The 13,695-nt window shown below is 38.1% G+C and overlaps 1 protein-coding gene across 10 annotated transcripts in view; it reads left to right on the plus strand.

The window, feature by feature from the left end:
• Positions 1-13,695, plus strand: part of ARL15 (ADP ribosylation factor like GTPase 15) — a 435,728-nt gene that overhangs the window by 252,947 nt on the left and 169,086 nt on the right. The gene's annotated exons all lie outside the window — the stretch shown is intronic.

Below are 13,695 nucleotides of genomic sequence, written 5' to 3' on the forward strand. Positions count from 1 at the left end.
AGTGCAAATGAGACTGGAAGGCAACACCTGGAATGATGGGGTCCCACCCAGTCTCCATGATATATCTTGGCATTCCTACTGAAGCTATTAAGAAGGCTGGAATGTTAGAATAACTAGCGAACAGCACAGTAGTCAAGATGAGTTTTGTGCTTACAGGTACTGCTACATTCCCACCTGGCTGATACTCACACACCCAATTGAAAGTTTCTTGTTACTGCTAGTTTGGGCCACCTTCATATCTCTTGGCTTTTCTTTTAATCAAGGGGACTAGAAGTAGGAAAACATTTCTTTAGGGTTTCAATGACGTCAGTAATTGGCAATAGGAAAAAGGAAATTTAATCTTAGATGATCACAGAGACATTGGTCTTTTCCTTTCATAAGGAGACACCATCCGGCAATTTCCATTTGCTTTACCCAGTGTATTGTTTACTACTCCATGTAAGGGCCAGCCATATATTTATATGAAAGCATTTTTCAACCATCTTCTAAAGTAAAATGTTACTACTATTACTCCAGCTCTGAATTTTAGTGCATCGCACAACACTTGAATTTGCTTCAGAGTTTAAGTTCTCTTGTATATGTGGTGAGAAGTTCACAATTACCCCTTATTTATACAGCCTTTGGCAATTTGGGCAATGTGTTTTGTCACCTGTTTGCTGTCTTATGAAGAGCTGGAAAGTTTATGAAGAAATAGAAAATATGACTTTGAGCCCTTGACATTTTAAAATAAATGTACATATTGTTAGTGACAGATTGCTTAACTTGGCTTTAGACACTTAGCTATGTTTCTTGCCAAAAGTAATCCAGATGTGCATAATTTACCCGGCTGCCATATGTGCACTGACATGTCTTTCTATAATCAACTGTCTGTTCATTATGGTTACAGTTAAATGTTCTTTTTTATCAACAGTCTTTTGAAATAGCACTGATGTGATAACTTACTTTAAATTTAACAATTTCTCAAGTGATAATGTACATCCAGTTTGGCCTTACACCTAAGTGACCAGACATGTTGAATATCTAGAAAAGACATTAACATTCCAAATTCTTTTGGGCCCTAGGTTTTCAAGGGGAAAACCTAGGATACCAACTAAAGTGTGTGATTACATTTTGGTAAGTTTCTTGGGAGTATGAAGTGGAAGGTAATGTGTACCCGATTATTGTCAAAACAGCAATGAACAAGTAACATTTCTAATGAAGTAATTTGTTTTTGAGAGGAAGTGGGAAAAGGAAATCTTGATACAAGATGAAATTAGTATGTGAAAAGAGGACATTTCATTTCTTTCACTAACTCAGTATCTTTTGTGCTGTGTGGGCCACATTTGTGACGCTCACATGGACAATGGAGCTGGACTGATTGCCAAGCCATATATTTTTGTTGAAGAAAGGCATGACTTTTTAGAGAAATTTTAGAAAATGTATGTATGATAGGAAATATTACTCCTCTATCATGATTTTTAACCTATATGTAAGTATGAATGGGGAGAAATCTAGACCACATAACAATAGCATTTCCATGGTGACTGACTGTACTATCCCTGAGAGATAGTTACTTTGAAACCATGTCCTTGTTTTTTGTACTCGGTGACACTGAGCCACCATCAAGTCTAGACAGGGGTGTTATCAACCATGTGTGTCCGTGTTTGTGTTCGTCCACAGCTGCAATTAAGTTTTTCACACTGTCCCCATCTGTGGAGCCTGGCTGCACAGTGACCTTGGCTGGTTCAAAATCTGTTCAACCAGTCCCCTGGTGGAGAGAGCTCAGAGGACAGATGGTGGGTCTGATGATAGGGAGCTGTTTTGTTAGTGATCGTAGCCGATAGTAACCCACCCATCTCATCCACAGTATGATTTAAAAAGACACATCCCGCAGCTTGTTATAGTGGGATGAAAACTGGCTTCGTGTCAGTGCAAATATCCCAACAAAGATAAGAATAATGCCGTGGCAGTCTGGGAGGGGCCGATTTTTATTCTTGTAGCCAGTGTGTAGCTCTTATTTCCTCATCAGCTCCACTTCCGTTGCACAGTACAGTGGGGGGCTGTGAACACTAGGGCACCAGAAAATCACAGAGGCCTGTGAGAACCCCAGGTTTCCCATTTGAGCACAGCAGCTCGGGTCTGGCTTAGAAAATGGAGTAAGCATTTGAAAAAAACAAATCTGAAACTAAATTGAATGGTAATTGTTATTTACCCTGTCTGAGCTCATTTGTCAATTTGAAATCTTCTTGGATGATTCACAGTTCTTTGCAAATTTGAGATGTTTGAGTTATATCTTCTACAAGCTTGACATTTTTTAAAAATGATTAAACACATTTATTTATGATATATCTAAAGGTAAAGGTTTTTTGCACATGTATATAATCATACACTTGAGTTTTTAGAGGGAGAATTGTCATCATCATCATCATTAACACTGTTATCTGTGTTTGTTTGGCTTCTCTTAATTTTGAATAATAAACATTTCCCAAGTTACGATTCATCCAAACAAAGAAAATTTATTTATTTTTCTTTCAGTAATTTTTTTCAGTGTCATATTATTTCAAAAAAGCCTATGATTTCTTTAAAAAGATTTATAGTAGTATAGCATTTTGAAAAGAATAGTGACAACCATAGTAATTAGAACAAAGGTTTATTCGGTTTGAGAATTGTGCTAGGTGCGTTCTAACTGCTTTGCATGGCTTGCATTTAAGCTGCTAACAACCAGTGGAAGTGAACACCACTACTGGCCTGACTCTAGGATGAGTAGTAAGTTGCTTAAAGTCGCACAGCTAGCAAATGCAAGAGCCTGAGCTGAAAACCCAGGAAGTGTGGCTCCCGGACCCATTGTCCTAAGGGCTCTGCTGTTCTGTCTCCTAACAGTCCTAATAGGAGTAGAGCGCCTTTCCAGAGAGCCTGTCCAGGGTGTCACCACAACGAGATGGCATGATCCTAATAAACATTTTCTTTTTTTTGTACTTGGGAAGTTACAATTAGGATAAATACACCTCAGAATCTCTTGTCTGCTGTGTTAGGCTAGTGCCCCAGTGTGACAGTTCACTGCATATTACAGAATTTATCTCATCTGTCTTACCAATTGAAGTCACTCTGTAGAACTGAGACTAATTTCATATGATCATTCATTCTTCCAACAACTTATTAATTAGGGAAAACAGACAAAAGGTACAGTCCAGCCCACAATACATTCACTTAGCATGGCCCAAATGGTCATGGTTTTCCATAAATGTTGGATGAGTTGACTCTCTAAAGACCATTTCTGAGGTAAATGCCAATTCTCTACATCAATTTTTTGAATTGTATTTTTATGTTTCTCAATGTCAACTCAGCAGAACCCAATGATTGCACCTCACCTTACTTAGCATCTAAAACTTCTGGTTCTAATTCATGTATTTCCCTTTACCTCCACTCCCATTTTCTCTGTAGTTTGGTTAAATGGGAAAAAGAGAGTTTGGAGTGAGATGTCTTCAGTTCTAATACTAGCTCTACCACTTGTTAACTATGTGGCGGTGGGCAGGTTCTCTAAGCTGTCACTTCCTGATCCTCCAGGCCTGTGCTGAAGATCGAATCAGAAAACAAAGTGTCAAGGAACAGCCTTTGCCACTGAAATGCTGATACTACTGTGGAGAAGATAGATATACCAAAAAATATATATATACACATACGCATATACATATATGTATGTATGTATATGTGTGTATGTATGTATATGTATGTATATATGTATGTATGTGTGTATATGTGTATGTGTATGTATATGTGTATGTATGTATATATATGTATGTATGTATGTGTATGTATGTATATATATGTATGTATGTATGTGTGTATGTATATATATATTTTTTGGTATATCTATCATCTCCACAGAAGTATCAGCATTTCAGTGGTGTGTGTGTGTGTGTGTATGTGTGTCAGCAGGTGATAAGTATGATAGAGGGCAGTATGTAGCATACTGTAAGAATTTAGAGATAGGTTTTAAGTTTTGGTGGGAATGAATATAGGAGTAAAACTTAAGAAAGGGAACTGAACTGTATAAGAGTTCTTGTCAGAAGGTTTGACAGAACTCTGGCAAGTACATAGTGTGATTTTAATGTTCCTTCATTCACATAGTATTTATTGAGTCCTACTATAGGGCAGACAGTGTGCAGTTTACCGGAGATCACAAAGACCATGGTTATTGCTCAAGGAAGAACCTGAATTGTTCATTGCTCTGAATATTAAGTAAGAGCACTTGAGTTTTCCCTGGTCAAATGATGTAGTATTAATGTTTGATACCCTGTGATTAAACTTGTTTAATCATAATAAAAATTACAATATAAGCATTGCAAACCTATTTAAATAGGTCCTTCCTTTAGATATTTTTATTTTAAAATCTCCTTTTTGATATAAATGAAAAGATGAGTATATAAATAGCTTTCAGATGCATTCTTTCATGCCTGCAAGCATGATATATAGACCAATGTTTGTGAAATCTTTAATCAGGTAATCTGTTAGTACAAGAAGTTTGCAGAAAAGTCTTTAAATAGAATTTATACAAGTGTAAGTTTTATGCTTCTATTTTTTATCATGATGCAGATAGTGGAGAAAATTGTCAGTAGAAATATGTCTTCCCATCTCTTCCTAAAATTCAGTGTAAATAGTGACATATATTGTCATTCTCAGTAATAATAGCACCCTTGAAGCACTACTTGCTCAGAGGAGTGAGGGAAATATTTTGATGTCTAGCAAATGCTGTCCCAACAGTGCAAGGAGTGCCAATTTCCTGTTAGATGTTGAATCAGTCACTCCGACTGCAAGGAATGATTGAGTGAACATGGCCAAATTTTGATCTATAAGTAATATACCTATCTTTTTTGAATGTAGTTTTCCACAAATCTAAGACATACTTAAATTAAGTAACCCTACTGCAACACCCAGCACTCTTTGCCCACATATAATAACCTTTATGTTGGTGATGATGATTTAGTGTCTGTGTTAATCTTTTTTATAGTAATAGTTTTTTTTATATTTCAAAAAAATTTTGTATTGTAAATCAATATGATGTTATAAAAATGTGGAAAATGCTTTGTAGAAGCAACTTTATAGCCCCCCTTACCCTAATACAGGGTTTCTCAGTCTGTGCACTATTAACATTTGGGGCTGGATAATTTGTTGTTTGGGGGCACCATCTTGTATAGTGTAGGATATTTAGAAGCAGCGATAGCGTGCCCTGAGCTATGACAACTGAAAATCTCTCTGTTGCCACATGACCTCTGGGGGGGCAAAATTACTTCTCTCCCATTTGAGAATTGCCCTATTACAAAGCTCATATCAATTAGAGTGCTCTCTGCCAGACTTCTTTCATGTATGTACAGCGCCTTTTACAGAACTGCTTGCTATAAGTGTGTGTGAATAATACTGTGTTCTGATTTTTATGTCCTATACCATCTAAGTATTTTCTACTGTTAACTATCAAAATCATCACTTTTTAATTAGCCTCCTATTGAATTTTCCATGAATAACATGGCAAATAACATCTTTGTGCATGTACTTTTTCTACTTTAATTTTCCTTTTTTAAGTTGGCACTATGTTGCCTGTGAATTCTTTTCCTACTTTTCTGTTGGCATATGGCGCAGGTAAAATGGAACCAGAGTGGCTCTGCTCCTGGGAGATAAAGCTCCTGGGAGATTACTCAAGTTGCCTATGAATTCTAAGGAAGTCTGTGCCCTTGTAAGACTAGAATGTTTGCACATCCTGCAAGGCGCTCTGCTGGACTAGTGCTGGGTTCTCTGCTCACAGATGCCCCTTCTTCCAATACGTGTCTCTAGCTCCTCGTGGCCCTGGTACAGGAGAAAGCACCGGGCTTTGGAATCAGACAGATGTGGATTCATTCCTCCTCTGAACAGTACTAGCTGTGTGATTTAGGGCAATATACACTCTGAAACCTTTTCATTTATAAAGAGAGAAAGTACAGCTTATTAGAGCTATTGTGATGCTTAGAAATAATGTTTTAAAACATCTAGCAGAATAAATACTCAATAATTGATGGTTAGAAGTAGCAGTGATAATAGAGTGGCTTATTTTCCTTCTCAGTCTAAGCCAGCACTGTCAAAACATCATTCAGACCACAAAAGTGAGTCATGTATGTAATTTAAGTTTTCTAGTAGCCACATTAAAATAAATAGAAAGAATAGGTGAAAATTTTAATATTGCATTTTAGTTAACTCAGTATTTCCAAATATTAGCATTTCTACAGATGTTATCAGTATTAAAAATTATAAATGACAGGTTTTATATTCCAAGTCTTTGAAACGTGGTAACACATTTTGCATTTACAGCAAAGCTCCATTTGGACCAGCCACATTTCAAGTGCTCAACAGCCAGAGGTGTAGCTAGTGGATACCTTATTAGATATTATAGCACAGAGCTCTAAGCAGTCCATGAAAGATACCAGATTAACACATGTGAATTAATGGCAAATAAATTATTATTAAATATGAGAGGAATGTCTCCTTTAAAGATGAAATAGTTCTGGTTATCTCGACTTTTCCTTTTTTTAATAGTAGCAGAGAAAACTATTAAAATTCCAGTATTTTACATTGGACTTCTCAATTTTGTTCAATTCCATGGTTGTCAGAAATATCTTGTAAGTACTATTGTTTTAATATACATATCTTATTTGCTATTCAGTTTAGTGCTTGATTTAGTCTGTCCAAACTTCTCCATTCAGCATGTATCTGCTGAGCACTGTGTATGTGTCAGCACTGTGCCAAATGCTTTCTTCCATTAACTTTCAAGACCTCAATGAGGGCAGTACTAACATTATCCCCACTTTCCAATGAGGAAATTAAGGCAGAGACTGTTCAAGTCACGTGCCCGTGATCCCAGGAAGTGGAAGGGTTGGGACAAGAACTCAAGAAAACTGATATGTAGCTGAAAACACTGAAAAAATGACTGCAGCACTGGCTTTTTTCTTGTCCCATCGTAACACTGGGTCAGCCTCAAGACCTGTTCTTCCCAGCAGATGGTCATATCTGCTGAATTTTCCTCAGTTGCCCTGCTATGCTGAAAGCATTGTTTTTGTTCCTGTTGGGAGCAGGGGTTGTTTGTATTGCTTTTGGGGGGGCCATGTGTGTGTGTGTGGTTTTTTTTCTTTGGGAGGCTGGAAGGTTTGGCAGAGCAGTGAGGTTGGGGTCGTAGGCCCCAGTGTCTGGTACGGATCGAGCCCTTTGTATCCTCCTTCCTTTGAGGAAGAATCCGCCCCTCTGTATTTCAGCATCATGCTGTGTCCCTTCTCTTTCACTTGCCTAGGCCAAGTCAAAGGTTGGAGGAGGGAAAACCCATGAGGAATAGTGCTTGGTTGTTACACGGCACCCATTGCACTTGTGTGGGAGGATGTGCTGCCTCTGAATTTCTGAAGACAGCCAGAGAAAGCAGTGTTTTATGTGACTGACTCACAGAGCAGACTGGGCAAGATAAATGGTGGGAAAACCAAAACCAACTTTTCTATGACTTTATGTGAAATTCTGCTTTGTGCCCTAAGAAAAATGTTAAAAATGATGTGGTCAGAGTAGGAGAGCTGCAGGCTAGCGACAATATTGGAAGGAGAATTTCTAATTTTAAAAAGAAGCTTGCTAACCTCATAGCCACCACTAATGGTCACATAAATATTAATAAAGCTTTAAACACCTCCCAAATTAGCTTTATTTTTAAATCAAAAGTGCAAGACACGGAAGTGGTAATTTGTGTTAGTCCGGCAGACACAAAATTAATTGAGATAAAAACAAGAAGTAGCAGGCAAACCCTTTGGGTGAAAAGATAATGAGTTACACTAACTCAGACAGTTTCAAGTGAAACATAATAACAAGAAATGAGTTCGCCTTATTGAATGGAATTCTGTTCTGTGTATCAGTGCTACTCAACAACAGGGTCCTAAAGGAAACAAAATTCAGCTTGCGTGGCCTTGGTTCACACCATGCTGCTGCCAGAGGAAGCTACACCTCCTAGAAAGCTTTGGTTTCCATCTTGCCATACTGTATGTGGTGTCCTGCTCTATGTCTGCCTGTGAGCGGGATGTAAGGCAGAGTGAGCGGGGATGTGGCGAACACAGGGGAGCATAGGGATAAGGAAGTTCATTGGCACCTCCAAGTCTGGCATGTGCTTCCCAGAATAATTTGGCAACAGTGTGGACACTGCACTGACATTGGATTTCCTGGGGAATATCAGTCTGTCATTCCCTAACCCCCTCACTTGTATCCGGCCCTCAGTACTTTAAGGCGTAAGCCACATGAACGTGCCAGATACTGCATCTTCATGATGTCCTGCCTTGAAGAGGATTTACTATCAGCTGTTACTTGTTGTTTAGTTTTTTCTCATCCTAACATCCTCTACCTCATGTAAGAAGAATTTCTTTTTGAAGTTATGTCAGATGATTCTACTGTGAAAGGATTATCGTGAGAGTTAAGAAAATTAGATTGCACAACTGAGAATTTAAACATAAAAGGAGAAAAGCAACCCAGAGGAATGACCCTAGAAATTGACTCCACAAGTCTTGGCTTTCTCTACCTTGCACCACTATTTGCGTCCTGCAATGGCCATTTTCTTTTCTTCTTGCTGTTTCTTCTCAACCAGGGACCCAGTTTTACTACTATCATCCCCTGTTTTCATTCCTGGGTTCAACTTCTGTTTTCTGTTAACTCCTCCTGTTAACTCTGTCTTCTTGCCAGATTTTCTTCTGAATAGAATCTGATAAAGGGTATCAATTGTGAAGAAAATGCATGTTCTTCATTATCAAAGGTCCAAAGTAATATGAACATAGCCAGTGTTGTTGTCACGAATTGAAATATGTTATAAATGTTTCTTTGCACATAATCTGAGCTTGGAAAAGATCTTTTTAGCTATTTCCAGTGTTTGGTTAAAAGTAGAATATGAAATACAGGCATTTGTTTTCCACAAACTTGCTTGTCATATGTTAATGACTACCACCTAATTCAGTAGTGCTGATGGAGCCAAATAATAACCAACATGGATCCTTTAAAAAATTAATTATACAATGAGACAATTTATTCTCAAAAGCAGCTGAGACATTACTGTAAAGCCAAAGTCTCCTTCAGTTACCATGCTTTTCCATGCTAGTTCCTGCCATCGCTAACTTAGAGATAACTATTAAGACTTTAGTTATGTATCTTTCTGGAACTTTCTGTATACTTTCTCACATTTTACATATATCCAGAGAAAATGGAATATTGTTCTCTGTCTCTGTACCATGGTCTTCTAACCAAGCAGTGAAATGAACAGATTCATGTCATTATTAAATACAACTGGTTAAGCTGTTACTTGAAAATTTATGTCCATGCACTATGTTGAACTCAAAATTTGGAAAACCCCTGAGGACCTCCAAACTGAGATAAGTTTGGGTTGATCTGACAGCATGCTCATGGTTGTTTTACCTACTCTGAAGATGGTACCAGAAGGGAGGGCCTGATCAAACAAAAATTAGCTGCTCGAAGTTTTCTAGACCTATTAACCTTTAAGCCTGCTCCCCTGTTATTTCTTAGGAAGCATCCATTTTATGTCACTTGACCAAGCTAATAATCCCTGTGCTTCCACTAGGCTGAAACAGCAGTGACTTAAATTTATTCTGTTCAAGCAAAAAAAAGCAACTACAAGTATAGATTAAGGAAGAGTAGGAAGGTTACATGGGTGGCTTGGAGACCATAGAGTTATATAAAGCCTTGTCTTGAGGAGGTGGGTTTAGTTTGGGTTTAAGGAAAGGAGGTGTTGTGACGAATGTAAAGGAGTGTATTATTAAAATTATTCCTTTAAAATCTGTTGAGAACCCAGTCACATCTCACCAGCTCCATGGCTACCACCAGTTTCTCATGCGCAATAGTAATGGTCTCTGACCTTCTCCCTGATGCACACCCTCCCCCAGCCTTACTCTTCTATTTTCTGTTTTTTCCAGTAACCTGATGAAGCTTCTAAAAATATAAGTCAGATTATAACTTCAAAACTCTCTCGTGGCTCTCCACGGTAAAAGCACAAATTCTGTACGATCTGTATCTACCACCTCCTGACTTCATCTTCTGGCTTTTTCTCTTTTGCTCCATTGACTCCAGCCACACTCTCCTCCTTCTCTGTTCCTGGAACCTGATAACTATGATCGCAGCTAAGAGTCTTTGTATCTGCTGTTCCCTCTGCCCAGATAATCCCCATGGCTCACTCCCTCAATTCCTTGAGGAATTTTCTAGTTGTCATCTTATCAAAGAGGCCTTTCCTGGTGTCCCCATCCCCATCACTCTCCAGCTCCTTTACTCTTGTTTTCTTCTTCATACTTACTACCTGCTTACATATTTCATACTCATTGGTTTGTTTATTCCTTATCTCTCCCTATGAGAATGTAAGCTCCTCAAGAGAAGGGTCTCCATTTTTTTTGGTCCCCATCAGCCAGAACAATGCTTGGTGTAAAGTAGGGTTCAATAAATATTTGTTTGATTAATAAGTAATTCATGTTCACATCTCCTCAGGCAAGGGAAACAAAATAAAAAATAAAGAAATGGGACTACATCAAACTAAAAAGCTTCTGTACAGCAAAGGACACCACTAGCAGAACAAAAAGGCATCCTAGAATATGGGATAATATATTTGTAAATGATTTATCCGATAAGGGGTTAACATCCAAAATACATAGAGCTCACATGCCTCAACACCCAAAAAACAAATAACCAGATTAAAAAATGGGCAGAGGATCTGAACAGACATTTCTCTAAAGAAGAAATTCAAATGGCCAACAGACACATGAAAAGATGCTCCATATCTCTAATTATCAGGGGAATGCAAATTAAAACCACAATGAGGTATCACCTCACACCAGTTAGGATGGCCACCATCCAAAAGACAGGAAATAACAAATGCTGGCAAGGATGCAGAGAAAGGGGAACCGTCCTACACTGCTGGTGGGGATGTAAATTAGTTCAACCATTGTGGAAAACAATAGGAAGGTTCCTCAAAAAGCTAAAAATAGAAATACCATTTGACCCAGAAATTCCACTCCTAGGAATTTCCCTGAAGAAAACAAGATCCCAGATTCAAAAAGACATATGCACCCCTATTTTTATCACAGCACAATAGCCAAGATATGAAAGCAACCTAAGTGTCCATCAGTAGATGAATGGATAAAGAAGAGGTGGTACATATACACAATGGAATATTATTCAGCCATAAAAAGAAAACAAATCCTACCATTTGCAACAATATGGATGGAGCTAGAGGGTATTATGCTCTGAGAAAGACAAGTAACAAGTGATTTCATTCATTTGTAGAATATAACAACAAAGCAAAACTGAAGGAACAAAATGGCAGCAGACTTACAGACTCCAAGAAGGGACTAGCAGTTACCAAAGGGAAGGAGTTAGGGAGGGAGGGAAAGGAGATTAAGGGGCACTATAATTAACAATCACAATATAGGTAGGTCACGCGGAAGGCAGTACAGCACGGAGGAGACAAGTAATAACTCTATAGCATCTTACTATGCTGATGGACAGTGACTGCAATGGGGTGGGGGTGGGGTGGGGGTGGGGTAAGGGGTACTTGATAATATGGGTGAATGCTGAAACCACAATGTTGTGCATGTGAAACCTTCACAAGATTGTATATCAATGACACTTTAATTTAAAAAATTAATAAGCAGTTCATGTAAAACAGCCAAGCTAAAAACCCTGAGGGAAAAGTGTGAAGTATGAGGGACATTTTCAAAAATCAGTCTTGAATAGAACTAAGGGAATCAGTAAATAAAAGGAGAAGGGAGGTAAAACACCACCGTGTATTCATCACAATTTCCTGACATTTTCATACGTTATCCAATTATAGGCATGTGGGGACCAATCTATGCTTTAAATGGTGACATACAATTTCTGCCTGTCTGTGTTGTTACAATTTATGTATGCTATTATTTCATTAATAATGAGAGTTGAGCCTGTTTAGTAAATAAACACACAGAGAAAAAAAATGAGAATAGAATGTTCTTTTTAAACAATGTCATAGTTCTGTGTTAACACCCACCTTATCACCTTTAAATTTGTTGCCAATCTTAAGGTTTTCATTTTTGAATGAAAACTGTTGATTGTCTTTTAGAAGCTTCAGAGAGAACATTTATTTCCTTAGGATATGCTCCAGGAATATCAGACAGAAAATACTGGAAAGTTTAAAGACAAGCCAGTTAGAAGTTAGGGCAAGATGAACAATTATTTTTAGTTTTATAAACATCTTTTATTCCTAAAGATCCCACATTATTTTACCCAGTGATATTTACAAGGTACTGTTCTTACTTGAAGCTGACTATAAATCACTTTTCCTAAAATTTAATTTCCCTTCTAAAATGATTTCTATCTTCTCTTTTTGTGAAACTATACACATTTCTTCTTTGCAGAACTTTCTTTGCCAGTTCATTAATTTGTCATGGCGTCATTCAACGTCTGTGTTCATCACCATTATCCTCAACATCAAAAGTCTGCCACATAAGCATCATTTCCCATTTAATTCTCAAAGCCATTCTGTTAGCTAGGTATTTATTGTCCTCTTCTACTCAGAGGAAGCTGATGTTTAGAAAATTTAATAATTTGCCCAAGGACATTAAACTGGTAAGAGGCAGAGCCAGGATGTGAACTCATGTGTGTGTTTCTGCACAGTATGGGATCTTGCCGCCACACCACACACTCTCCTGAGAGCCACATGGCCTCAGGCATCTCCCCTGATCTCTCCAGTTGTCAGTTTCTTTATATGAAAAATGGCTTGAATCAAAAGGTATTTAAGGTCCCTCCGCCCTCCTGTATCCCTCTGTTTATGACTTTTATTAGTAGTAATAATGGCTACATTATTGGGTTAAATTCTTTACAACATAGGTTATGAAAATCAGTAACTGAATGAGTGTGATATTATTAATCCCAAGTTTCAGATGGGATTAAAGTGGTCAAGAAACTCATCCAAGGCCATCAAGTTTTCAAATGTAGAACTTCTATGTGAACCCAGGTTTGGGAACATAATAACGCTGCATTAGTATACTGTTCCTATGCTGTCACCTACTCGTTTTGTGTAATAAGTGTAAACTTGACAAACGTGAGAACAGTCTACTCATTCACTAATTCAACAAATATTTCTTGAGTGGATATTATTGGTCAGACTCTCCTGGCCACTACAAACCCAAAGATGAACAAAGTTTGTCCCTGTTTCTTAGGAGCCCACAGTTCACTAGCAGGCAGAGAAGGGGAGGTACTTGTGGGTTATTACCATACAGGGTGACAGATACAATAACAGTGCATTAGCAGAAGGCCATGGAAATTAGGGAAGTGATCTCAGATCTGGGCATTGTTGGGGTGAATAGGAATTTGACAGGCATAGAGCAGGACAAAGCCTCTAATGACGTAAACTGGATATACAAAGGCACGTGAGTGTATCCATACAATGGAATATTAAATTGTCAGTAAAAAGAATGAGGTACTGATAATTTGATAATTGTTCCAACATGGATGCATGTTGAAAACATTCTGAGTGAAGGAAGCCAATTACAAAAGGCCACATATACCATTTATATGCAATACCCAGAGTAGGAAAACCCAGAGAGGCAGAAAGTAAGTTGATTGTTGACCAGGGCTGGGAGTGCAGTGGGAGGGGTCGGAGGAAAGAGGGCATGGCTACTAATGGGTATGGGGATTACCTTGTGG

The sequence above is a fragment of the Manis pentadactyla genome, chromosome 2 (genome assembly GCF_030020395.1).
Source record: "Manis pentadactyla isolate mManPen7 chromosome 2, mManPen7.hap1, whole genome shotgun sequence".
NCBI classification, from domain to species: Eukaryota; Metazoa; Chordata; class Mammalia; order Pholidota; family Manidae; genus Manis; species Manis pentadactyla.